This window comes from Sphaerodactylus townsendi, linkage group LG07 (assembly GCF_021028975.2).
Source record: "Sphaerodactylus townsendi isolate TG3544 linkage group LG07, MPM_Stown_v2.3, whole genome shotgun sequence".
NCBI lineage: Eukaryota > Metazoa > Chordata > Lepidosauria > Squamata > Sphaerodactylidae > Sphaerodactylus > Sphaerodactylus townsendi.
In genome coordinates this window covers 2,263,639-2,287,645 of record NC_059431.1, presented here as the reverse complement: position 1 = coordinate 2,287,645, position 24,007 = coordinate 2,263,639, and the positions used below count along the sequence as shown (strand labels likewise).

Below are 24,007 nucleotides of genomic sequence, written 5' to 3'. Positions count from 1 at the left end.
ATTGCAACCACCTCTCCATGCAAAAGGCCTGAAATGCTTATAAATCATTCCAAAGAGCCAGGCTGTCCCAGCCCAGAAGCTCCTGAGGGGGATCAAAGAATCATAGAGCTGGAAAAGATCCCAAGGGCCATCCAGTCCAACCCCCTGCCATGCAGGAACACACAATCAAAGTACTCCTGACAGATGGGCATCCAGCCTCTGTTTAAAAACCTCCAAAGAAGGAGACTCCACCACACTCCAAGGCAGCACATCCCACCGTCAAATAGTCCTGTCAGTCAGGAAGTTCTTCCTAGTGTTTAGGTGGAACCTCTTTTCCTTCACCTTGATCCCATTACTCCTGGTCCCAGTCTCTGCAGCAGCAGAAAACAAGTTTGCTCCCTCACCAACATGACATCCCTTCAAACACTGAAACGTGGCTATCAAGTCACCTCATAAACTTCTCTTCACCAAACTAAACATCCCCCTGTGCCTCCCTGAGTCTCTCCCTCATAGGCATGGGATTCCAGACCTTTGACCATTTTGGCTGCCCCTCCCTCTGACCTGTTCCAGCTTGTCAATATCCTTCTTGGAATTGTGGTGCCCAGAACTGTACACAATATTCCTAACCAATGCAGAATAGAGAGATACAATTACAACCCCAAATCTAGCCATCATGGCTATTGACACAGCACACACACACATTGGCTTCTTGGCCACACATCACACTGCTGACTCATGTTCAGTTTGTGGTCTAGTAAGACTCCCAGGTCCCTTTCGCATGTAGTCAAGCCAGGTGTCACCCATCCTACATCTGTGCGTTTCATTTTTCCTACCTTAGTGTAGCATCTTACATTAATCTCTGCTGAACTTTCCCCTCAGATACAGGATACAGGAGCAGCATCAATTTCAGGTCAAAGGGCTGAGAAATGAAACCAACAATGCCAAGAAAATATCTGTGTTATGCTCTGGGACTGTTTGCTTTAAGGACCAACCACACTGTGTTAGAACTCCAGCATGTCAGATAGCTCGTCAACTTGGCTATTTTTGTGCATTGAAGCTGTTTTCAATCTCTATTTTTGTGCATTATTTTTGTGCATGAAAGCTGTTTTCAATCTCTTTCCTTGCATTTCTACCACGAAGCCCTCTTCTGCTTTATGGCGTGTGATATCCGGAGAGTCGCTAAAACCGAAGCTCAGGCGCCTTCCTGCACCCGGGCAGGAGCAGCCTCGACAAAACCGGATATTTCCTCCGCGATCTAGATCGCGGGCCGAAATAAATAAAACCCGATGCGTGCTGCTATGTTTGATGGAGGTTGTGCCCATCGGAGGTTTGGAGATGGCCATTAATGGAAAGCTCCGTCTAATTGCTTTTGTGTAATTGGCGGCTGCTAGGCGGAACTGGGTAATAAATTAAATCCAATTACATTTTCTCCCTGTATTTATTTTATTAAGTAGAATTCGTCAAGTGAATGAAAGGCCCGCTTCAAAGTAATGACTCGAGACCAAAGCACGGGCAGGTTTTATCTTCCCGCCTCACAAAGCCGGCACAGGGTGCTGCGGCAGAGGCAAACGGCCTATAGGAACATGAGGTCACCATGTCTCGGCGCGACGCCCTTTGGTCACGTGGGGGGTGCCGCCCCATGTGACCAAATGGCGTGTGCCCTAGCCACATACCACCAAGCCTAGGGGCTGACCAGACGTCCCACTTTTGGCGGGACAGTCCCGCCTTCAAACAATTTGTCCCCAAGGGTTCTTTCAATGTCCCACTCTTTTGAAGGCTGCCGCGACTGCCTTCTGGGCTTGAAGGCAGGGTGCAGTTCTCATCACAGACAAGTTACAAGATTGCCTTCTGGGGTGCTGCTGTTTCCCGCCCTGTCACAGGGCGGGAAACGGCAGCACCCCAGAAGGCAGTGCGCTCCTGCGGCTGCGCATGTGTGCGCGCACAGCTGCCCGCCTACCAGCCCATCCGGGGTCACAAAGGTGACCATCTGGTCACCTTAACCAAGTCCTGTGCCCCCGCATCTCCAGGTGCCATTTCTCCCCTGTGCTGTTGCGTCCTATCAGACAAGCGAGTTTGCCTGAGCCCAGCGAAGGACCTTGAGATGTCCTGGGAAGAGGCTGGAGAACAGTGGCAAAGTATCCGCTGCCCCAGGTTCAAGCCCCACCATCTCCAGCTAAAAGGCAATCAGGGATATGAAAGACCTCCACCTGGGAAATCACTTCTGTAGGGGAGCGTGTGGGGCTGACTTCCACGGCATTCTGAACACGGCAAACCCTCATGCTCTCTGGAGTCTCAAAGTGAACTTAGAACCACAGAGCCATAGAGTTGGAAGAGACCACAACCCAGTCCAACCCCCAGCCATGCAGGAACACACAATCAAAGCATCCTTGACAGGTGGCCATCCAGTCTTTGCTGAAAAACCTCCAAAGAAGGAGACTCCACAACTCTCAGGGGCAGTGAATTCCACAGTCGGGCTGCCCTGACGGTCAGGAAGTTCTTCCTGATGTTTAGGTGGAATCTCTTTTCCTGCACCTTGAGCCCATCACTCCTGGTCCTAGTCTCTGCAGCAGCAGAAAACAAGCTTGCTCCCTCACCAACATGACATCCCTTCAAATATCGAAACATGGCTATCATGTCATCTCTTCACCTTCTCTTCACCAAACTAAACATCCCTAGCTCCCTAAGTCTCTCCTCGTAGGGCATGGACTCCAGACCTTTGACCATTTGGGTTGCCCTCCTGTGGATCTGTTCCAGCTTGTCAATATCCTTCTTGAATTGTGGTGCCCAGAACCGTGCACAATATTTCAGGTGAGGTCTAATCAATGCAGAATAGGTACAATTGCATCCTTCAATCTAGACACTATACTCCTATTGATACAGCCAAGAATTGCATTGGCTTTCTTGGCTGCCGCATCACACTGCTGACTCATGTTCCGTCTAAACATGGCTATCTAAACATGGCTATTGAGTCACCCCTTGACCTTCTCCTCTCCAAACTAAGCATTCCCAGCTCCAAGAAGAAGAAGAAGAAGAAGAAGAAGGAGGAGGAGGAGGAGGAGGAGGAGGAGGAGGAGGAGGAGGAGGAGGAGAAGGAGGAGAAGTAGAAGAAGAAGAAGAAGAAGAAGAAGAAGAAGAAGAAGAAGAAGAAGAAGAAGAAGAAGAAGAAGAAGAAAATCAAGAGAGTCAAAACTGTCCAGGATGCTTGGAGGTTATTTAAAAACACAGTAATAAAAGCTCAGCTGGAATGTGTTCCACAGGTTAGAAAAGGCAGCACCCAGTCCAAAAGAAAGCCACCATGGTTAACAAGAGAGGTTGAGGAAATTTGGATTTATATCCCCCTTTCTCTCCTGCAGGAGACCTCAAAGGGGCTTACAATCTCCTTGCCTTCCCCCCTCACAACAAACACCCTGTGAGGTGGGTGGGGCTGAGAGGGCTCCGAGAAGCTGTGACTAGCCCAAGGTCACCCAGCTGGCGTGTGTGGGAGTGCACAGGCTAATCTGAATTCCCCAGATCAGCCTCCACAGCTCAGGCGGCAGAGCTGGGAATCAAACCCAGTTCCTCCAGATTAGATACACGAGCTCTTAACCTCCTACGCCACCGCTGCTCCTCATAGGGCATGGACTCCAGACCTTTCACCATTTTGGTCGCCCTCCTCTGGTTATGCTCCCCTGGGCCTGTTTTGATGAGATGGCGAACACCGCAGCTCAATAATAACAATGAAAATAATAAAGCTGGCAGGACACCCTGTACCAGTGTCTCTCGCCAGCAGGTGAAGGCGCGTCTGCTTCGTCCGGCGTGCTGCCAATAAAGGTAATTTCTTGGTTACTAAAGAGCTGTTGGACTTGGATTTAGCTGCACTCTGGAACAGCAGAATCAGCGAACTGAGCAGAGAGGAGGCAAACCTCGCCTGGATCCTGAACGGTGCCAAGACCCAGGAGTCGATGCCAGCTCTGTGCGGCCATGGCACAATCGCAGCCCCCATCTCCGCCAGCTCAGCATATTCCGCATGCAAATGCAGAGCCGCCCAGGATGTCCGACAGGGTCCAATCTGATTTCAAAATGAAGGAGGATCACGCACACCCGATGCCTGCAGGGGGCTTGGGGGCTATTTCAAGCCATAACAATTGGAGCTCAGCTCAAACGCTGCGTGCCCCTGATTAGCATAGGTATGATGCCAACAGGCAGAGTGGAGGAAGCCATAAAAGGCAAGGCGGCAAACTCCCCAAAAGTACCACTCTTACCCAAAAGAGGAGAACAAGAAGGAGGAACACCAACACAGAAAAGCTGACAGTGAGGCAGCCAAACCACGGGGAGTGGGGTGGGGGATGGGAATTAAGGCCACTGAGAGCAAAGACAAGTCAAGCAAACGGTCAGGATGAAGCAACGGAGCAACGGAAGCCAAGCCCAGAGAGCAGACACCCCGAGGGTCCCCGTATGTCCCTGCACGGCCTCTTCGCTCAACGGAGGCTAATCTGTTAGTGGTCCCTGGCCCCTCAATGATGCGGCTGGCCTCCACGCGGGCCAGGGCCTTTACAGCCCTGGCCCCGGCCTGGTGGAACACCTCCTCCTGCGTGAAGTTCGAGGTTCCCCAAGTGGACCTTGGTGAGTTCCCGTGAGGGCCTGTAAAACGGAAAGAAACACTGGCCAATTCGAGGGGACCACAGCCGCTGAAACGGTGCCCCAGCCAGTTTACCATCTAGGCTACCATCTACTGTGGCTCGCCTCCCTCCCTCTCCCCCAATTTCCCCTGGGAGAATTTTAATGAAAAATGGGATTGGTCAGACGCCTTCCTATTATTATATTATTAGTATAGTGTTACCGCTGTTTTAAAGATTTTAATAACTTATTTATTGTATTTTAAGTTGTTGTACACCGCCCAGAGCCCCTAGGGGATGGGGCGGTATAAAAATGTAAACAATAAATAAATAAATAAATAAATAAATGCAAAGCGCCAGCGTGGGGTGGTGGTCAAGAGCAGGCGGATTCTAATCTGGAGAACCAGGTTTGATTCCCCACTCCTCCACCTGAGTGGCAGAGGATTATCTGGTGAACCAAATGTATTTCCACACTCCTACATTCCTGCTGGGTGACCTCGGGCTAGTTACAGTTCTCTCTGGACTCTCTCAGCCCCACCGGCCTCACAAGGTGTCTGTTATGGGAAGAGGAAGGGAAAGGAGCTTGTAAGCCACCTTGAGTCTCCTTGCAGGAGAGACAGGTGGGGTATAAATCCAAACTCTTCTTCTCAAACAACTGCAGCAATAAGATGTGTTCAGTGTCACTAACCTCGGTCTCCTTGACAGGAGCTTTTAAAAATCAATTAAATAACTGGATCCAAGAAATTAGCAAGCCTAATAGCTGTTCAAGGCAAATTGGTGGAAGCTTTTATTAAAAGCTAAGATAATGAGAACATAGAAGAGGAAGAGTTTGGATTTATATCCCCCCTTTCTCTCCTGCAGGAGACTCAAAGGGGCTGACAATCTCCTTTCCCTCCCCCCCTCACAACAAACACCCTGTGAGGTGGGTGGGGCTGAGAGAGCTCTGAGAAGCTGTGACCAGCCCAAGGTCACTCAGCTGGCGTGTGTGGGAGTGTACAGGCTAATCTGAATTCCCCAGAGAAGCCTCCACAGATCAGGCGGCAGAGCTGGGAATCAAACCCGGTTCCTCCAGATTAGATACACGAGCTCTTAACCTCCTACGCCACTGCTGCTCCATACACAGAAGAAGTTTGCTAGTAGAACTTCCAGCGTACCTGGACCTCCCGGGATTACAACTGATCAGTTCACCTGGAGAAAAGGGTGGGTCTGGAGGGTGGACTCCATAGCCCTGTACCCCATCAAGGTTCTTTCCCTTCCCAAACTCCACCCTCTATTTTCTACCCTCAAATGTCCAGCAAATTTCCCAACACGGACTTCGCTAATGAAGCAAAACCACAACTTCTGCTCTTGGAATTCTTGGGGAGGGCCAGTCAGCATCTTGTTCAAGTCAACATTAGATACCTCCGGCTCCAGCTGAAATAATAGCATATTTATATTGGAGATCATATTATGTCCTTCTGAAATTAATTCATTCTTTAGATTCTTCCAGTTTAGGGAAAAGCAGAAACGAAGGACAGCTGCCAGATCCGGGCTGGGAAACACCAGAAGGTTTGGGGGCGGGGCCTGGAGAGGGTGGGGCTTGAAGAGGGGAGGAGCCCCGGTAGGCTACAAAGCCATAAAGTTCGCCCTCCAAATCATCCGTTTTCTCCCAGAGAACCGGCCTCTGTAGTATGGAGTTGAGGTGTAATTCCAAGAGACCCCTGAGTCCCACCTGAAGGCAGGCATCCCTAGTTTTAGATTTTAGAGCGGTCTATATCTAGATAGCAGGGATTATACTTCATCAGCCCCCTGCCAGCATGCTGGCAGGGGCTGATGGGAATTGTAGTCCATAACATCTGGAGTGCCAAAGGTTCGCCACCACTGCCTTAGATCGTGCCACTAACTTGCTATTTATCACCAAGATGCAAAAACGGCCAACGTACCTCCCTCCGCTTGGATGGGGAAAATGTAGATTAACATGAGTCACTGCTGTGTTAAATGTGATCATGATGCGAGTTTATAAGAGCTTACTCAGACTGCAGTAATTCCGGCTACGAGACTGCAACGGCCCTGACTGACCTCTGAGATGTGTGCCGTCTGACTCAGAGAAATATCCCTTTTATACTCAAACACTTTCCTATCAAATGTTAAGAACTTCTTCAAATATCAAAAAAAAGCTATTGGTCTAAGTAATCATTTAGTGATCCATTGGGCAACTTTGGTGGAACTCTCAAAGAAGGGGACTAGACCACAACCCTTGGAATGGGAGCAGAGACATCAGTGAGGGCTTGATTTTTTCTCAGCTCAGGTGCTCAATAAATGGCTTGTTCTCAGTGCCCACTGGCAGAGGTGGGTGGTCCAATAAGGCCTCCTGGAAAAGCCCTGGAGGGCCAATGGTCTCAGGGTGCCCCACAACAAGGGCCACCACAGAATCATAGAGTTGGAAGAGACCCCAAGGGCCACCAAGTCCAACCCCCTGCAATGCAGGAACACACAGTCAAAGCACTCCTGACAGATAAGAACATAAGAACAAGCCAGCTGGATCAGACCAGAGTCCATCTAGTCCAGCTCTCTGCTACTTGCAGTGGCCCACCAGATGGGCATCCAGCCTCTCTTTCAAAACCTCCAAAGAAGGAGACTCCACCGCACTACGACTGTCGAACAGCCCTGACTGTCAGGAACTTTTTCCCCTGATGTTTAGGTGGAATCTCTTTTCCTTCACCTTGAACCCATGACTCCTGGTTCTACTCTCTGGAGCAGCAGAAAACAAGCTTGCTCCCTCACTGACGCGACATCCCTTCAAATATCTAAACATGGCTATCATGTCACCTCTTGACCTTCTCTTCACCAAACTAAACATCCCCAGCTCCCTAAGTCTCTCCTCATAGGGCATGGACTCCAGACCGTTGACCATTTTTGTTGCCCTCCTCTGGACCCGTTCCAGCTTGTCAATATCCTTCTTGAATTGCAGTGCCCAGAACTGTAGACAATATTCCAGGTGAGGTCTAACCAATGCAGAATAGCATAAGCATAAGCATTTATTGTCATTGTGCACGCACAACGAAATTTACAGCAGCATTCCTCGATGCACATAACTTCAGACTCATACCCCATCCTCACTTTCCCCTTCCTCCACCCATCCCTACACAGCCCCAAACACATCAACACGAAGCCGCGGAGTTCAGCATAGCCACAGCTCTAGAGTAGAAGCTGTCTCTAAGCCTCTTGGTCCTAGTTTTGATAGACCTGTATTGTCTGCCGGATGGTAACAGTTCAAAAAGAGAGTGTGCTGGATGAGACGGGTCTCTCAGAATATTTTGGGCTTTCTTTAGGCTTCGGGCATTATAGAGCTCTTCCAAGGAGGGGAGAGGGCAGCAGATAATAGAGAGGTACAATCACATCCCTTGATCTTGACACTGTACTCCTACTGATACAGCCCAGAATCGAATTGGCTTTATTGGTTGCCGCATCAGGCCACAGAAATGTGAGACTTATACCCCGCAAGGCAGGAAGCAGACGCCACAGCCACCAACAGGCTAAATTCACAGTCAGGTCATGCACCATTTAAACCAATCAACTACATTAAAGGCAACACACTACTTTTCTGCAGACGTCCACATTTAGAAGAACAGTTTGGATTTATACCCCACTTTTCTCAATCTTTAAGGAGTCTCCAAGCGGCTTACATTGGCCTTCCCTTCCTCTCCTCGTAACAGAACCTTGTGAGGCCGGAGAGGCCGAGAGAGTTCAGAGAGAACTGTGACTAGCCCAAGATCACCCAGAAAGCTTCATGTTTAGGAGCGGGGAGTCAAACCCAGTTCTCAGATTGGAGTCCACTTCCCTTCACCGCTATGCCATGGCGACTCGCCATGTTGGTGCATACAGAGAACTTACTCAGGGGTCTGCAACCTGCGGCTCTCCAGATGTTCATGGACTGCAATTCCCATCAGCCCCTGCCAGCATGGCCAATTGGTGATTTCAACTTCGCTATAAGAACATCTGTCCTCCGTGGGTACCCAAAGGGGGGAGGGAGGGGTTGAAGCCATCTGCAAGTTTTAGTATTTTATGTAGTATTATATGTTTTAAATTGTTTGTATTACTGATGGACACCGCCCTGAGCCTTTGGGGGAGGGCGGTATATAAATATGATAAATAAATAAATAAATTTTAAAAATGAACATCTGGAGAGCTGCAGGTTGCAGACCCCTGTACTAGGTCTAACGGTCAGTTTTATGGCAGTTTCATCAGAACATTCAAAGTATTTGCAATCCAATTTGGAACACCTGATTGGAGCAAACGGAAATCCCTTTGGCGGACAGGCAAACTGTCCACCGAAGACGAGAGGAATGTGCCACGCAGCTTCTCATGGCCAAGTAGACATAAGACCACCAAAGAACGCCCGGTGGGCCTTGGGTCTGACCCAGCAGGGCTCTACTTACGTCCTTATTAATTCTTGTTTAAACTCTTGTTTAAACTCTTCCAGTTTAGGGAAAAGCAAAAACGAAGGACGGCTGCCAGATCTGGGCTGGGAAACCCCAGAAGGTTTGGGGGCGGGGCCTGGAGAGGGTGGGGCTTGAAGAGGGGAGGAGCCTCGGTAGGCTACAAAGCCATAAAGTTCGCCCTCCAAATCATCCATTTTCTGGAAGAATTTTCTGGCACGATGCCCACCTGCAGGGTGGGACCCACAGGGCTCTTGGAATGACACCTTAACTTCAGACTACAGAGGCCGATTCTCTGAGAGTCTGGAGTTAAGGTGTAATTCCAAGAGCCCTCTGGGTCCCACCTGCAGGTGGCCATCCCTAGCCTTAAATCGTGCCACCAACTTGCTATTTATCACCAAGAGGCAAAAACGGCCAACGTACCTCCCTCCGCTTGGATGGGGAAAATGTAGATTAACATGAGTCACTGCTGTGTTAAATGTGATCATGATGCGAGTTTATAAGAGCTTACTCAGAACCCAAGCTGCAGTAATTCCGGCTACGAGACTGCAATGGCCCTGACTGACCACCATAAGACCACCAAAGAACACCCGGTGGGCCTTGGGTCTGACCCAGCAAGGTCTACTTACGTTCTTATGAACGGTGTTAGTGCTTCAGGATTCCGCTTGCCCCTATACGTTTGCACAGTGGAGCATTTACCCCTCCCAGTTCACACTAACCTGAAAGCAAACTTTTAGCAATTCTTTATTGTAATATGCAGAGCCAGACACAATGCATTCCATTTATCCTATTAATTATTTCAACCATTATTTCAACATTCAATTATTTCAACGGCTGGCGTGGCAATGCAACACGCCAGCAGAAAAATGGATGCACGTTTGGTGGAAATGCCCTAAAAATACTGGCATTGGGGAATTCGCTGAAATTGATCAGGTTAGTTGGTAAACTGCCATCAGACCCTAATTCTGCATTGTAGTTATTTTTTTAAAAAAATGCATTTCCAGTCTACATTATCCAATTATTTTTTGATTTGTTGACTGTAGCAGAGACAGTTGCTGAGAACTGGCACCGTTCCAAAGCTCCAACCATTTAAAGGATGGAGTAGCCAGGTATGACAGGCTGGGAAATTAAGTGCGATCATTAAGCAGAGAGTTGGTAGACAACAAAGGGAAGCTGTCAGAGTCAGAAACCATTTTGTTTATGTTGTTAAGGTAAATGTGGATTAGACATTAATGTCTTATTAGGTTAAGCAGGATCAAATGTAATTTGGTTTGCTTTAAAAAATGTCTACTTAGGACACCTTTTGATGTTTTGATAATGGCTCTTTATAATCATTTCAGCTTTGATGTTACTCAATTTTCACCTGTCTGAAGGTTTCTCAGAACATGTTATGTAGAGACTTTTAATATTAAGCTAGCATGTAAGAGGCTCTGGTACAGCCCCTCACCAAAGAGGCCGGATCAAACTTTCCCGGCAGGGGATAAAAGCCCCTCTCACAAATTAGCAACCCATTAGAAGGCAGTCTGTAGAGGGGAAAACTGACAGACTTACTGGAGAGACAGTGTGGTAGAGTGGTTAGAGTGTCAGATCAGGATCTGGGAAACACTCTGCCATTGAAGCTTTCTGGGTGACCTGGCACCAATCACATACTGTCCACCTGGCCTAACTTCACAGGGTCGTTGTGAGGATAAAGTGGAAGAAGGAAGAATGTTGTCACTCTGGATTCCCACTGGGGAGAATCTTGGGCTCATCCCGCACATGCAGAATAATGCACTTTCAAACTGCTTTCAGTGCTCTTTGAAGCTGTGCAGAATGGCAAAATCCACTTGCAAACAGTTGTGAAAATGGTTTGAAAATGCATTATTTTGCATGTGCGGAAGGGGCCATAGACTCATAGAGTTGGAAGAGACCCCCAAGGGCCATCCAGTCCAACCCCCTGCCATGCAGGGTCACACAATCAGAGCACTCCTGACAGATGGCCATCCAGCCTCTGTTTTTTAGTTAACACAACAACCTTTATTAGGCTTTTAAAATAGGCTCTAGAGAGCGTGACCAGACATTTATAAAGTACAAATCAAGAGTACATTCAAAGCGCAGACAGGAAGACTGTATCTAGCAGTATACATTACTTAGAAAGTTCTGTCACTTGTAAAAGAAATTTTGCTACTTTTTCCAAGAGCACGACATCTGTGTTGTTTAACAGAAGCCACACAACAGAATTGTCAGAGTCTCCTTCAGATTTGTCTAAGACCCGCCCAGGAGAGAAATTCCTAATGCCCACATATCTCGGACAGTCGAGTATAATGTGAGCAAGAGTCTCCACTTGGTTTTTACAGTGTGGACAAACCCGATCCTGGAGAGAGATGGATAATTGCTGCATAGGTTTTAATGGGTTTAAGAACATAAGAACATAAGAACTAGCCTGCTGGATCAGACCAGAGTCCATCTAGTCCAGCTCTCTGCTACTCGCAGTGGCCCACCAGGTGCCTTTGGGAGCTCACATGCAGGAGGTGAAAGCAAGGGCCTTCTGCGGCTGCTGCTCCCGAGCACCTGGACTGTTAAGGCATTTGCAATCTCAGATCAAAGAGGATCAAGATGGGTAGCCATAAATTGTTTAAGTTTTATGTTGTTTTGATTTGCTGTCCGGTAGAACAGGCATACAGTGAGCCGCCTCGAGCCCAGCCGAGGGGGATGAGGAATTGCATGGCCTAAGGGCATCGAAATAAGCAATGCAGTAGTATAAGTAGGTAGGTAGGTAGGTAGGTAGGTAGGTAGGTAGGTAGGTAGGCAGGTAGGTAGGTAGGTAGGTAGGTAGGTAGGTAGGTAGGTAGGTAGGTAGGTAGGTAGGTAGGTAGGTAGGTAGGTAGGTAGGTAGGTAGGTAGGTAGGTAGGTAGGTAGGTAGGTAGGTAGGTAGATAGATAGATAGATAGATAGATAGATAGATAGATAGATAGATAGATAGATAGATAGATAGATAGATAGATAGATAGATAGATAGATAGATAGATAGATAACGATCCTTTGTAATGGCCAATGGGAAAGTATTGGATCTGGCCCTTGTGATAATCCATCTCTGTTAGGGTGTTAGGGTTCAGTTAATAGTTCAAGATATTTGGCTATGTGCCTCTGTTCTGGTATTATTCCGACAGAGAGGGGTGAGCATGATTTATTTGCTTGCCCCAACAAGGCATGGTATTCCTGTTCTAAAAGTCGGCTTTTTAAGGTTTGGAAAATCTCTCTGTGTGACAGCCTCTGTTTAAAAACCTCCAAAGAAAGAGACTCCACCACACTCCGAGGCAGCGGATTCCACTGTCGAACAGCCCTGACGGTCAGGAGGTTTTTCCTAATGTTCAGGTGCCAAGTAAGGGAGGGCTGTTCTCTTGCCTTCGCTTTTGGGAGCTCTTTAGTGGCCCTTGACTTGCCTCTGATGATCTCTAGGGGAAGGATGACACTGTATAAAAATGTTAACCCCAGGATAAAATCAAGCTATTGAGAATCGGTATACTGAAGAAGATACCTTCGAAAACGCATTCACACGCGAGTTCGATTCTATACAGGATTCTCAGTTTCAATGTACCATCCATGTATGGACTCGAGGCACAGGATATACTAGCTGTGTTGCGAAGTTCCATTCGGGAATCATGTAAAATGGAAACATAAAATTTCCCTTGGAATTGAACATCGTGCAGTCTCATATGGACTTTTGAATATTTATTTGACAACATACGTGATGAGAATCTGTGAAGTTCCATTCGGGAACCACATTAAAAAAATGGAAATGGTAAACATTTCTTGGAACTCATCAAGTTGAAGTCTCGTATGGACTTTTGAATACACACTTTACAGATGAAATGATGAAAATTGTACATTGATTTGTTATATCAACACTGGCACTTTATGTGAATGTATTGCACTTTATTACTTTCATCAATAGGATGTTAGAATAGGGTTAGTATTAGTATAGTTGTGTTGATGTTTGTACGAGAAATAATTTGAAAAAATAACTTTGTATAAATGCTGTTGGAATTATTTATTACAATTGTTATAGAAGAAGAAGAGTTTGGATTTATATCCCCCCTTTCTCTCCTGCAGGAGACTCAAAGGGGCTTACAATCTCCTTGCCCTTCCCCCCTCACAACAAACACCCTGTGAGGTAGGTGGGGCTGAGAGAGCTCCGAAGAACTGTGACTAGCCCAAGGTGACCCAGCTGGCGTGTGTGGGAGTGCACAGGCGAATCTGAATCCCCCAGATAAGCCTCCACAGCTCAGGCGGCAGAGCTGGGGATCAAACCCGGTTCCTCCAGATTAGATACACGAGCTCTTAACCTCCTATGCCACTGCGTGTGCCAATTTGGTCTGTTCATTCCTGTCATTGCCTCTGATAGAAACAGGATGCTGGAACAGGTGACCCCCACCTCAGTCTGACCAAGGATGCCTCTCTGGGAAGGGAATTCCACTACTGGAAAAAACCTCTGGCAGGGATGTGCTGTGCCCCAGACAGCCCCCGCCTCCCAGAAAGCACTTCCTCGGTGCAGGATCAATAGACAGCAAAGGTTACGAGGAAAAGGGTGGAACAGGAGTCAGACTGCGGGGGGGCTCCCGCTGCTCTTCCTGAGCAAGCCCCCACCACGCGGCCCCCTCCCGTCCCTAGCTTAACTCTTCTCCGCTGTGATGCCGAAGCGCCGTTGTCTGCTGTCAACTTGCAAACCTTTGCTTGCCTGGTAATTTGCGGCAATGAACCGTCGCGGCGGGGGAAATATACAGCATCCCGGCAGCCTGTAAATCTCTGATCCATAAATTCGCCCCGTCTGCGCAGGCCTTGATCCCCCCCCCCCGCCGCCCTCTCTCTCTCCCCCACCTCTTTCCCCAACATCTGACTCTGTCTCTTCTTTTCATGTAATTGCCAACAATTTAGCAAAGTGAGTGAAGGAGTCAGCGAGACGCTTGTGGGATCTCTTTGCAGAACCTGTGGCGCTGAATGTGTCAGGCACTGAATGGGTTCAGAACGCAACCCATGCTCATGGCCTGTCCGCAGGTCATACACGGGCCAACCGCTTTATTGGTTTAAATCAGGAAGCCAGGAGGGGCTACAGAAGAAGAGGAAGAGTAGTTTGGATTTACATCCCCCCTTTCTCTCCTGCAGGAGACTCAAAGGGGCTGACAAACTCCTTGCCTTTCCCCCCTCACAACAAACACCCTGTGAGGTGGGTGGAGCTGAGAGAGCTCCGGAAAGCTGTGACTAGCCCAAGGTCACCCAGCTGGCGTGTGTGGGAGTACCCAGGCTAATCTGAATTTCCCAGAGAAGCCTCCACATCTCAGGCGGCAGAGCTGGGAATCAAACCCGGTTCCTCCAGATTAGATACACGAGCTCTTAACCTCCTACGCCACTGCTGCTCACTGGGGAGCGATCAAAGTGTCCCCAAAACACCGGCTAACCCTGAAAAAAAATGTTTACTGCACTTCATTTATGCTGCCTCTCAAAAATGAATTCCCATGAAAAGATAAAATGACACGACAGTAAAACTGATATACAAACACAGTAAAACCGATATAGACCGTGAGCAACTTCCTCCCAAACACACAGACTTATCTTAGAAGGGAAGAAGAAGAAGAAGAAGAAGAAGAAGAAGAAGAAGAAGAAGAAGAAGAAGAAGAAGAAGAAGAAGAAGAAGAAGAAGAAGAAGAGTTTGGATTTATATCCCCCCTTTCTCTCCTGCAGGAGACTCAAAGGGGCTTACCTCCTTTTGCTCCTTCCCCTCACAACTCCCTGTGAGGTAGGTGGAGCAGAGCTCGGGAAAGCTGTGATTAGCCTTAAGGTCACCCAGCTGGCGTGTGGAACGCACAGGCTAATCTGAATTCCCCAGATAAGCCTCCACAACTCAAGCGGCAGAGCTGGGAATCAAACCCAGTTCCTCCAGATCAGAGTGCACCTGCTTTTAGCCACTACGCCACTGCTGCTCCTGGCACAGACTCCATGCCGATTTCTGGGGAAATGTTCCCGACTCTGCGCTGTGCTCTGACGCTGGAGCTCGGCCTGCCCCTTGGAGCCAGAGAGAACTCCGTCTAACAAGCCAGCCTTTCCCCCCAACAAAACCTGCCGCCACGTCTTAACGTCATTTGCCAGGCACGACTGAGCGCCGTCGGTCCTGAAAGATGTGACTTATCAGGGAAAGCTGTCTGCTTGCATTAGGAGATACAACACAGCCGGTAAAGATTCTATTGAGCCTCTCGCACGGCTCTTGGAGGAGGCCGGCGAAACCCTAGATCCCCTCTCGATAACAGCAAGAAAGACTTTACAGGCCACAGGAAGGGACAGCAGCTCATCAGATATGAGACTAGGAGCCTAGGCCAGCCACAGACTCTCTTTCAAAACCTCCAAAGAAGGAGACTCCACCACTCTTGGAGGCAGTGAATTCCACTCTCAAACAGCCCTGATGGTCAGGAAGTTCTTCCTGGTGTTTAGGTGGAGTCTCTTTTCCTGCACCTTGAATCCATTACACCTGGTCCCAGTCTCTGGAGCAGCAGAAGACAAGCTTGTTCCCTCACCAGCGTGACACCCCTTCCAATATCGAAACATGGCTATCATGTCACCTCTTCACCAAACAAAACATCCCCAGCTCCCTAAGAATCTCCCCATAGGGCATGGATCCCAGACCTTTGCCCTATGTAAGCATAACAGACCAGGTGATCGGGAGCAACAGCCGCAGAAGGCCATTGCGTTCACATCCTACATGTGAGCTCCCAAAGGCACCTGGTGGGCCACTGCGAGTAGCAGAGAGCTGGACTAGATGGACTTTGGTCTGATCCAGCTGGCTTGTTCTTATGTTCTTATGTTCTTATAAGAATAAGCATTTTATTGTCATTGTGCACGCACAACGAAATTTACAGCAGCATTCCTCGATGCACACAATTCCAGACTCATGCCCCATCCTCACTTTCCGCTTCCTCCACCCATCCCTACACAGCCCCAAATACATCAACACGAAGCCACGGAATTCAGCATAGCCACAGCTCTAGAGTAGAAGCTGTCTCTAAACCTCTTGGTCCTAGTTTTGATAGACCTGCATCGTCTGCCGGATGGTCACAGTTCAAAAAGAGAGTGTGCTGGATGAGACGGGTCTCTCAGAATATTTTGGGCTTTTTTTAGGCTTCGGGAATTATAGAGTTCTTCCAAGGAGGGGAGAGGGCAGCCGATCATCCTCTGTGCAGGAGTGATCACCCTTTGGAGCGCCTTCCTATCTGCCACGGTGCAACTGGAGAACCATACACAGATGCAGTAGGTGAAGACACTCTCTATAGCACAGCGGTAAAAGGACACCAAGGATGCGGATCCAAGGCAAGACATTCCCAGTGTGACTTCAGCGTGGATCATTGCAGGCACCTTCAAGCCAAGGCCGTGCTCAAGATAAGGGTCTCAAGAAGGCTCATGAAGTTCCTCAGAGCCCTCATTCTGTCCCCCTCACTGAAGAAGAAGAAGAAGAAGAAGAAGAAGAAGAAGAAGAAGAAGAAGAAGAAGAAGAAGAAGAAGAAGAAGAAGAGGAGGAGGAGGAGGAGGAGGAGGAGGAGGAGGAGGTGGAGGAGGTGGAGGAGGAGGAGGAGGAGGAGGAGGAGTAGTTTGGATTTATATCCCCCCCTTTTTCTTCTGCAGGAGACTCAAAGGGGCTTACAATCTTCTTGCCCTTCCCCCCTCTCAACAAACACCCTGTGAGGTGGGTGGGACTGAGAGAGCTCCGAGAAGCTGTGACTAGCCCAAGGTCACCCAGCTGGCGTGTGTGGGAGTGTACAGGCTAGTCTGAATTCCCTAGATGAACCTCCACAGCTCAGGCGGCAGAGCTGGGAACCAAACCCGGTTCCTCCAGATTAGATACACGAGCTCTTAACCTCCTACGCCACTGCTGCCCCACTGATTTACAACCCTGAGGCACATCCAGTGAGAATGGACTTTGGAGACGAAGGAGGAAAACCATCCAGCCATGGGCTTTCCCTCCACCTCCCCTCCCTCTTCTGGCTTTCCGACCTATTTTCCTTGGCTGGTTTGAGGGGGCGGGGGCCCTTATCGGCCGCTGGGAACACAGTTGTGGCGTGCCGGGTGCTGCAGAGGCTGCGGGATTTTTTTGTTAATGGGCCCGATCATATGCTTTATTAAGCAAGATGTAAATCATTCCGGGGCCCCCCCAGGACTCTCCGGAATGCACCAGCCATTAAACAAGCAATTAGCCGGCGTTTACAAATCTGTAAAAAGACTGTGCTGCTTGGGGCAGAGAGCGGGGTGGAGGGGAATTATTTCTGCCTCCAGCTGGGCCCTTCCTACTGGGTTGTTAATTAGGCACCAAGAAGCCCAAACCCAGGGCGGGCATCTGGGCCTGCCCACTGATCTTTGGGTTGGCTTCAAACTTAATGCTGCATTGTGCTAGTAGGGGGAGAAAAATGCACAAAATGGCAACAGCCGGGATCCAGCAACTCCGCACGTGTTTTACAGACCGCCTTGTGCTCTGGCTGCTATGTCGGAGCGCTCACACCTGGGACACGGGACACTGGGATCACGCGCTGCAGGCACAAGTTGGCGATTTGTTGGGCAGCTGTGGCAGTGAGCGGCGGCGACTGATTGCTGGCCTGCCAAGAGGGGTAGAAGCCCCAGGTTTTCAGTCACCTAGGATGGGTCCCACAAGCAGCCAAGCGGCTGGAACTCTTTGGAGGGCAGCTTCTCGAGCAACGGGCCAAGACCAGAGGTGGGATCCAGCAGGTTCTCACAGGCTCCTGAGAGTAGGTTACTAATTATTTGTGTGTGCCGCGAGGGGGTTACTAATGGGTGATTTTGCCATGTGAGTTTTGCCTTCGTTATGCCCCTCCTCTCAGCAGTAGCGCGCAGGACTTGAAGCAGTCTAGCCGGAGGTGCACCGACGTGTGTGGCAGCCTGCGCCTGCGTGCATTCGTTTCCCGCCCAAGGACCGGCGTCATTGCCACAGGCCCGCCCAGGAATGCCCCGCCCCCGGAATGCCCGGCCACGCCCCCGTCGTGCCCAGCCCAGCCCCATTGGTGCTACGCCACAGTTTGAATCCCACCACCATGGGAACCTGTTACTAAAATTTTTGGATCCCACCACTGGCCAAGACCCGACAGCAAGGAGTGGTTCTTCCACATGTGGTCACTGGGTGGTGGGGGAGAAACAGACCGAGCTGGCAGGCCTGACGGGGACTCTGGATTTACTTCTGCACTTCCTAGCTGCGTAGCATAGAGAAAAGATGAGTAAGAGGAGATATGGCAGAGGTCCCATTACGACAACTGAGATACACACTCCTGATACTTTCAGACTCTCATTCCGACTGAACGATCGCATGCCCGATATAGCTGAGCAATGGGCAGCATCGCTGAGTGGTGCCGTAAAATCACCTCACGAAAAGCTCTGACAGGCTGCTGCTACTAATATTATTATCCCTGTATCTGTTTTATATTTTATACTCCAGATGGCTTTTATTTTTAAAATGCTGTGTTAAATTCAAAAGGCAACGCGTAGATCTTAGGTATTTATTTTATGCCAGTCAAGGAGATGAAAATGAGGTCTCAGACAGGGAACTGTGGAGTCAGTCAAGAAAGGATACGCCAAAGACGGATCCCTGCGGCTTCTAGGAAGGGACACTGCCTGGGTCAAGCTTGGATAGTTGGCGGTCCTCATTGAAAGCCAGAAATGGCACAGGAGATCTCTGAGTGAGGGATCCTGCTGTGATCCACTGGATCTCAGTGTTTGGGACTCTTTAGTTTGGAGAGGAAAAGTCTGAGGGGGGATAGGATTGAAGTCTATAAAAGTATGCATGGGGAAGAAAATGTTGACAGAGAGGAATTTTTCTCTCTTTCTCACAATACTAGAACCAGGGGGCATCCATTGAAAATGCTGGGGGTGGGGGGGAGAATTAGGACTCATAAAAGGAAACACTTCTTCACACAACGTGTGATTGGTGTTTGGAATATGCTGCCACAGGAGGTGGTGATGGCCACTCACCTGGAAAGCTTTAAAAGGGGCTTGGACAGATTTATGGAGGAGAAGTCAATCTATGGCTACCAATCTTGATCCTCCTTGATCTCAGGTTGCAAATGCCTTAACAGTCCAGGTGCTCGGGAGCAGCAGCAGCAGAAGGCCATTGCTTTCACATCCTGCATATGAGCTCCCAAAGGCACCTGGTGGGCCACTGCGAGTAGCAGAGAGCTGGACTAGATGGACTCTGGTCTGATCCAGAAGGCAAGTTCTTATGTTCTTATGATCATCCTATCATCGTCAGATCCTGCCTGGCCAGTTCTGACGTCTGTTGCCACCCCGGACACTTCCATCTGAACACACAGAAGGCCCCGTATCACACGACACTGCTTCCGACTGTAAAGTTTCTGCTTCCGTTGCCCAGCAAGAGCCAACCCATCCAAGCCCCGGCTGTGCTGATGCCTGCAGCTGCTTTGGAGATGACTGGCACCACAGGGGTTAACGCAGAGGCACACTGCTGGAGCCCTTCCAGCACGGCAGGGGGGCCCAGAGGATGAGGCTGCTTCCGGAGGGAGCTGTGGGTAACCAGGGCGACTCACCACTCCAATGCTCCACAAGGACCACAGACTTAAAAATAGCAGCGGCTCAACTCGGCCACGGCGATGGGGAATTGCTGCTCCACATTACTGAACAAAAGGTAGGTCGCCTGCCTTCCGTTGCCTTGCGCCACGCGGCAAGATCCGTCACTGGCCCCTCACTTGTCGCCTGTAGCTGGGAGCACGCCTGCCCAGTTGCCCCTCATTTGTTCGGGAGGGGGGGCACGTTGGTAGGGCTTGACAGGCACTCTGAGACTCTCCGACGTACCCAGAGCTGTGAATAAGACAGTCGCTGGTCCTCTTAGCTCAATGAGGTGGATTCAACTGGCAAAAGTTGTCCAGGTTCTCACTGTGACATGCCTTCGTAGATGCCAGCCACAGATGCAAGCAAAACGTTAGATTGATAGAATCATAGAGTTGGAAGAGACCCCAAGAGCCCTCAAGTCCAACCCCCTGCAAGGCAGGAACACACAATCAATGCACTCTTGACAGATGGCCATCCAGCCCCTCTTTAAAAACCTCAAAAGAAGGAGACTCCATCACACTCCGAGGGAGTGCATTCCACTGTCGAACAGCCCTGACTGTCAGGAAGTTTTTCCTGATGTTTTGGTGGAATCTCTTTTCCTTCACCTTGAACCCATGACTCCTGGTCCTAGTCTCTGGAGCAGCAGAAAACAAGCTTGCTCCCTCACCAACATGACATCCCTTCCAATATCTAAACATGGCTATCGTGTCCCCTCTTCACCTTCTCTTCACCAAACTAAACATCCCCAGCTCCCTAAAAGTCTCTCCTCATAGGGCATGGACTCCAGACCTTTGACCATTTTGGTTGCCCTCCTCTGGACCCGTTTCAGCTTGTCGATATCCTTCTTGAATTGCAGTGCCCAGAACTGGACACAATATTCCGGGTGAGGTCTAACCAATGCAGAATAGAGAGGTACTATTACATCCCTCGATCTTGACACCACACTCCTAGGAGCAAAAACTACCAGACCACAGGCACGCAGCCTGTAAAACCCACAACAGCCGGCCTTCTGGCCTCTAAGAACATAAGAACATAAGAACAAGCCAGCTGGATCAGACCAGAGTCCATCTAGTCCAGCTCTCTGCTACTCGCAGTGGCCCACCAGGTGCCTTTGGGAGCTCACCTGCAGGAGGTGAAAGCAATGGCCTTCTGCGGCTGTTGCTCCCGAGCACCTGGTCTGTTAAGGCATTTGCAATCTCAGGTCAAGGAGGATCAAGATGGGTAGCCATAAATCGACTTCTCCTCCATCAATCTGTCCAAGCCCCTTTTGAAGCTATCCAGGCTAGTGGCCATCACCACCTCCTGTGGCAGCATATTCCAAACACCAATCACACGTTGCGTGAAGAAGTGTTTCCTTTTATCAGTCCTAATTCTTTCCCCCAGCATTTTCAATGGATGCCCCCTGGTTCTAGTATCGTGAGAAAGAGAGAACAATTTCTCTCTGTCGACATTTTCTACCTCATGCATAATTGTATAGACTTCAATCCTATCCCCCCTCAGCTGCCTCCTCTCCAAACTAAAGAGTCCCAAACGCTGCAGCCTCTCCTCATAGGGAAGGTGCTCCAGTCCCTCAATCATCCTCGTTGCCCTTCTCTGCACTTTTTCTATCTCTTCAATATCCTTTTTGATATGCCCGTGGTGGCGAACCTTTGGCACTCCAGATGTTATGGACTACAATTCCCATCAGCCCCGGCCAGCATGGTCAATTGGCCATGCTGGCAGGGGCTGATGGGAATTGTAGTCCATAACATCTGGAGTGCCAAAGGTTCGCCATATCCTCTCTTCGACATCCTCTGCCAGCTGGCCCCATCTGTTCCTAGGCTAGGGCAAGAGAGCAGAAATTTGGGCTTCAGGTCATAGAGAACCCAGGGTTGGAAGCCCGTTGCCAAGTCGAAAGAACAAACAAGGATTGCTAACTGCTAGCAGGTGGGCACAGAGACCCTCCCCCAAATCCACCCCTCCCCCCCCCCCCGGCTCTCTCCTGCCTCTCTTGTTCTGGGCCACTAATCCAATTGAGCCGAGCCTGGCTCGTAACAAAGCCGTGAGACGTTTGTCAGATCTCCGACTAGACCCGTGGCTAATTTTACAACGTTAATTTATCTTAGCATATTATATCGCTTTAATTTCGTCCCTCTGGATCCCATTACCGCTGCCGTACCTTGTAGCCAACGTGTAACGGTAATTGCTATTATTAGCCATGTACCGAGTGCTGGAGCCGCTCCACAAATCAAGGGAGGAAGAAAGATGGGCGGCCACAGGCCAGAGAGGGAAGCTGGACGCTGCTGGAGGCAAGGAAAAGGGTGCCGGATGTGGGGGGCGCCGGAAGACAGAGAACCCAAAGAGGTGGAGGGGGAGCCACGTGTGCCCTACCACGTGTGCCCTACCAAGAGCAGCAGTGGCGTAGGAGGTTAAGAGCTCGTGTATCTAATCTGGAGGAACCGGGTTTGATTCCCTGCTCTGCCGCCTGAGCTGTGGAGGTTCATCTAGGGAATTCAGACTAGCCTGTACACTCCCACACACGCCAGCTGGGTGACCTTGGGCTAGTCACAGCTTCTCGGAGCTCTCTCAGCCCCGCCTACCTCACAGGGTGTTTGTTGTGAGGGGGGAAGGGCAAGGAGATTGTCAGCCCCTTTGAGTCTCCTGCAGGAGAGAAAGGGGGGATAGAAATCCAAACTCCTCCTCAAACTCCTCCTCCTCCTCCTCCTCCTCCTCCTTCTTCTTCTTGGATCCTCCCCCCCCCCCCTTGCAAGATACTCAGCACAGAGTCCTCCGTTCTCCTCCCCCACTTTATTTTCCCAACAACAATCTGGTGAGGTAGGTCAGGCTATGGGGGACCTGCCCAAGAACCCCCCAGGTAGCTTTGGGTCCAATTAGGGATCGAAACCCAGGTCTAACAGATTCTAGTCTGACACTTTAGATGAGTAGAAGAGTTTGGATTTATACTCTGCTTTTCCCAACCATAAGAAGTCTCAAAGCAGTTTACAAGCTCCTTTCCCTTCCTCTCCCCACACCTTGTGAGGCAGGTGGGGCTGAGAGAATTCTGAGAGAACTGTGACTGGCCCAAGGTCACCCAGCAGGCTTCATGTGGAGGAGCAAGGAAAAAAACCCAGTCCACCAGATAAAAGTACACTTAACTATTCAGTACAACATGCTTTAATCACCTCAATGCATCTGGTGACTCATCTCAGAGGACCAGAGATGGATGGCGGGCAGATCCATGCCCTCTTGAAACCTCTCCAGTGGGGAACCTGAGGCTGGAGTAGATGACTTCTGATTTAATCCCTCCATGTAGCTCTTATGACTCTGCTCAACCAGACCTGACCTCTCCTTGCATATCAGCTAGCTCAGGGGTCTGCCACCTGTGGCTCTCCAGATGTTCATGGACTACAATTCCCATCAGCCCCTGCCAGGATGGCCAATTGGCCATGGGGTTTGTAGTCCATGAACATCTGGAGAGCCACAGGTGGCAGACCCCTGAGCTAGAGGGTAGCTATCACTCGGTGGCAGTGTCAAGGGGTAACTATCACTTGGTGGCAACCAGTGCAAGTTCTGCACCTACTGAATGATCACATGAAGGCCAAGCCATGTGCCCTACAGTGACTGAACCCCAAGCCTCTGCTGCATTATTTGCTGTAGACTGGGGGCCTCCCACACGCCCCCCCACACAGCAGAGAGCTCGCCAGCCAAAAGCCAGAGCAACAAGAAGGTGACAGCAGCCCACCCGTCTCTTAGGCAAACAGTCCTTGCATCCCAGTGGGATACTTTTACAGAGGGGGAAAGAGAGAGCCAGCGCCCAGCTCTATAAAAAACAAACAGATGCGCCCCCGTCTTCCAATTCAATCCCCAGACTTCTGATTCAATCCCCGGAGCAGCCGAGTCCAGCACAAATGTCAACTCTGCCGACAAACAGGCATCTCTGGCCCTGCTCCAGCAAACAGGTCTTTTGAAAAACACTAAAGACTGCAGCAGGTTGCTTTCAAACAGAGAGTAGAATCCCCTCGTGCAGACTTCCAAGTCAGGAAAACGTGGGGAGGGGGGGAGAGGATGACCCATTCCGCGCGGCCTCTGCCCCCAGCCACAAAAACAGTCTGTCGCGATTTTAATAGTAGCCTAATATTGAAGTTAGAAGAGCAAACAGCTTTATTCTCTGGCAATTTTCTCTTCTGTTCCTCTCCTACTATTTCAAAACGGCAGAGAGTCTAATGCTTTGAATCAGGCACGGTTTTTTCATCAGGTCTTGCAAGGGATTTGTGGAAACGCTTTCCAAACGGCACCTTTGCGCGGAAAACAAAATGGCTCAAATAAAAGTCGCACACGCAGGCCACGCTGTTTTTTAAAAAGTGCTTTCCAGATGAAGGCATTAAAGAACAGCCACCGTCATGAACCGGAATGTCAAAAAAAACAATGAAATTCCATCACAGTTC

General features: G+C 49.6%; 1 long non-coding RNA gene across 1 annotated transcript in view; it reads right to left on the bottom strand.

The window, feature by feature from the left end:
• Positions 1-812: 812 nt before the first annotated feature.
• LOC125436033 overlaps positions 813-24,007 on the bottom strand; it is a 126,271-nt gene continuing 103,076 nt past the window's right edge. Inside the window, exon 3 of the long non-coding RNA XR_007244978.1 lies at positions 813-898. This is a non-coding gene — a long non-coding RNA (uncharacterized LOC125436033). The remainder of the gene's footprint in view (positions 899-24,007) is intronic.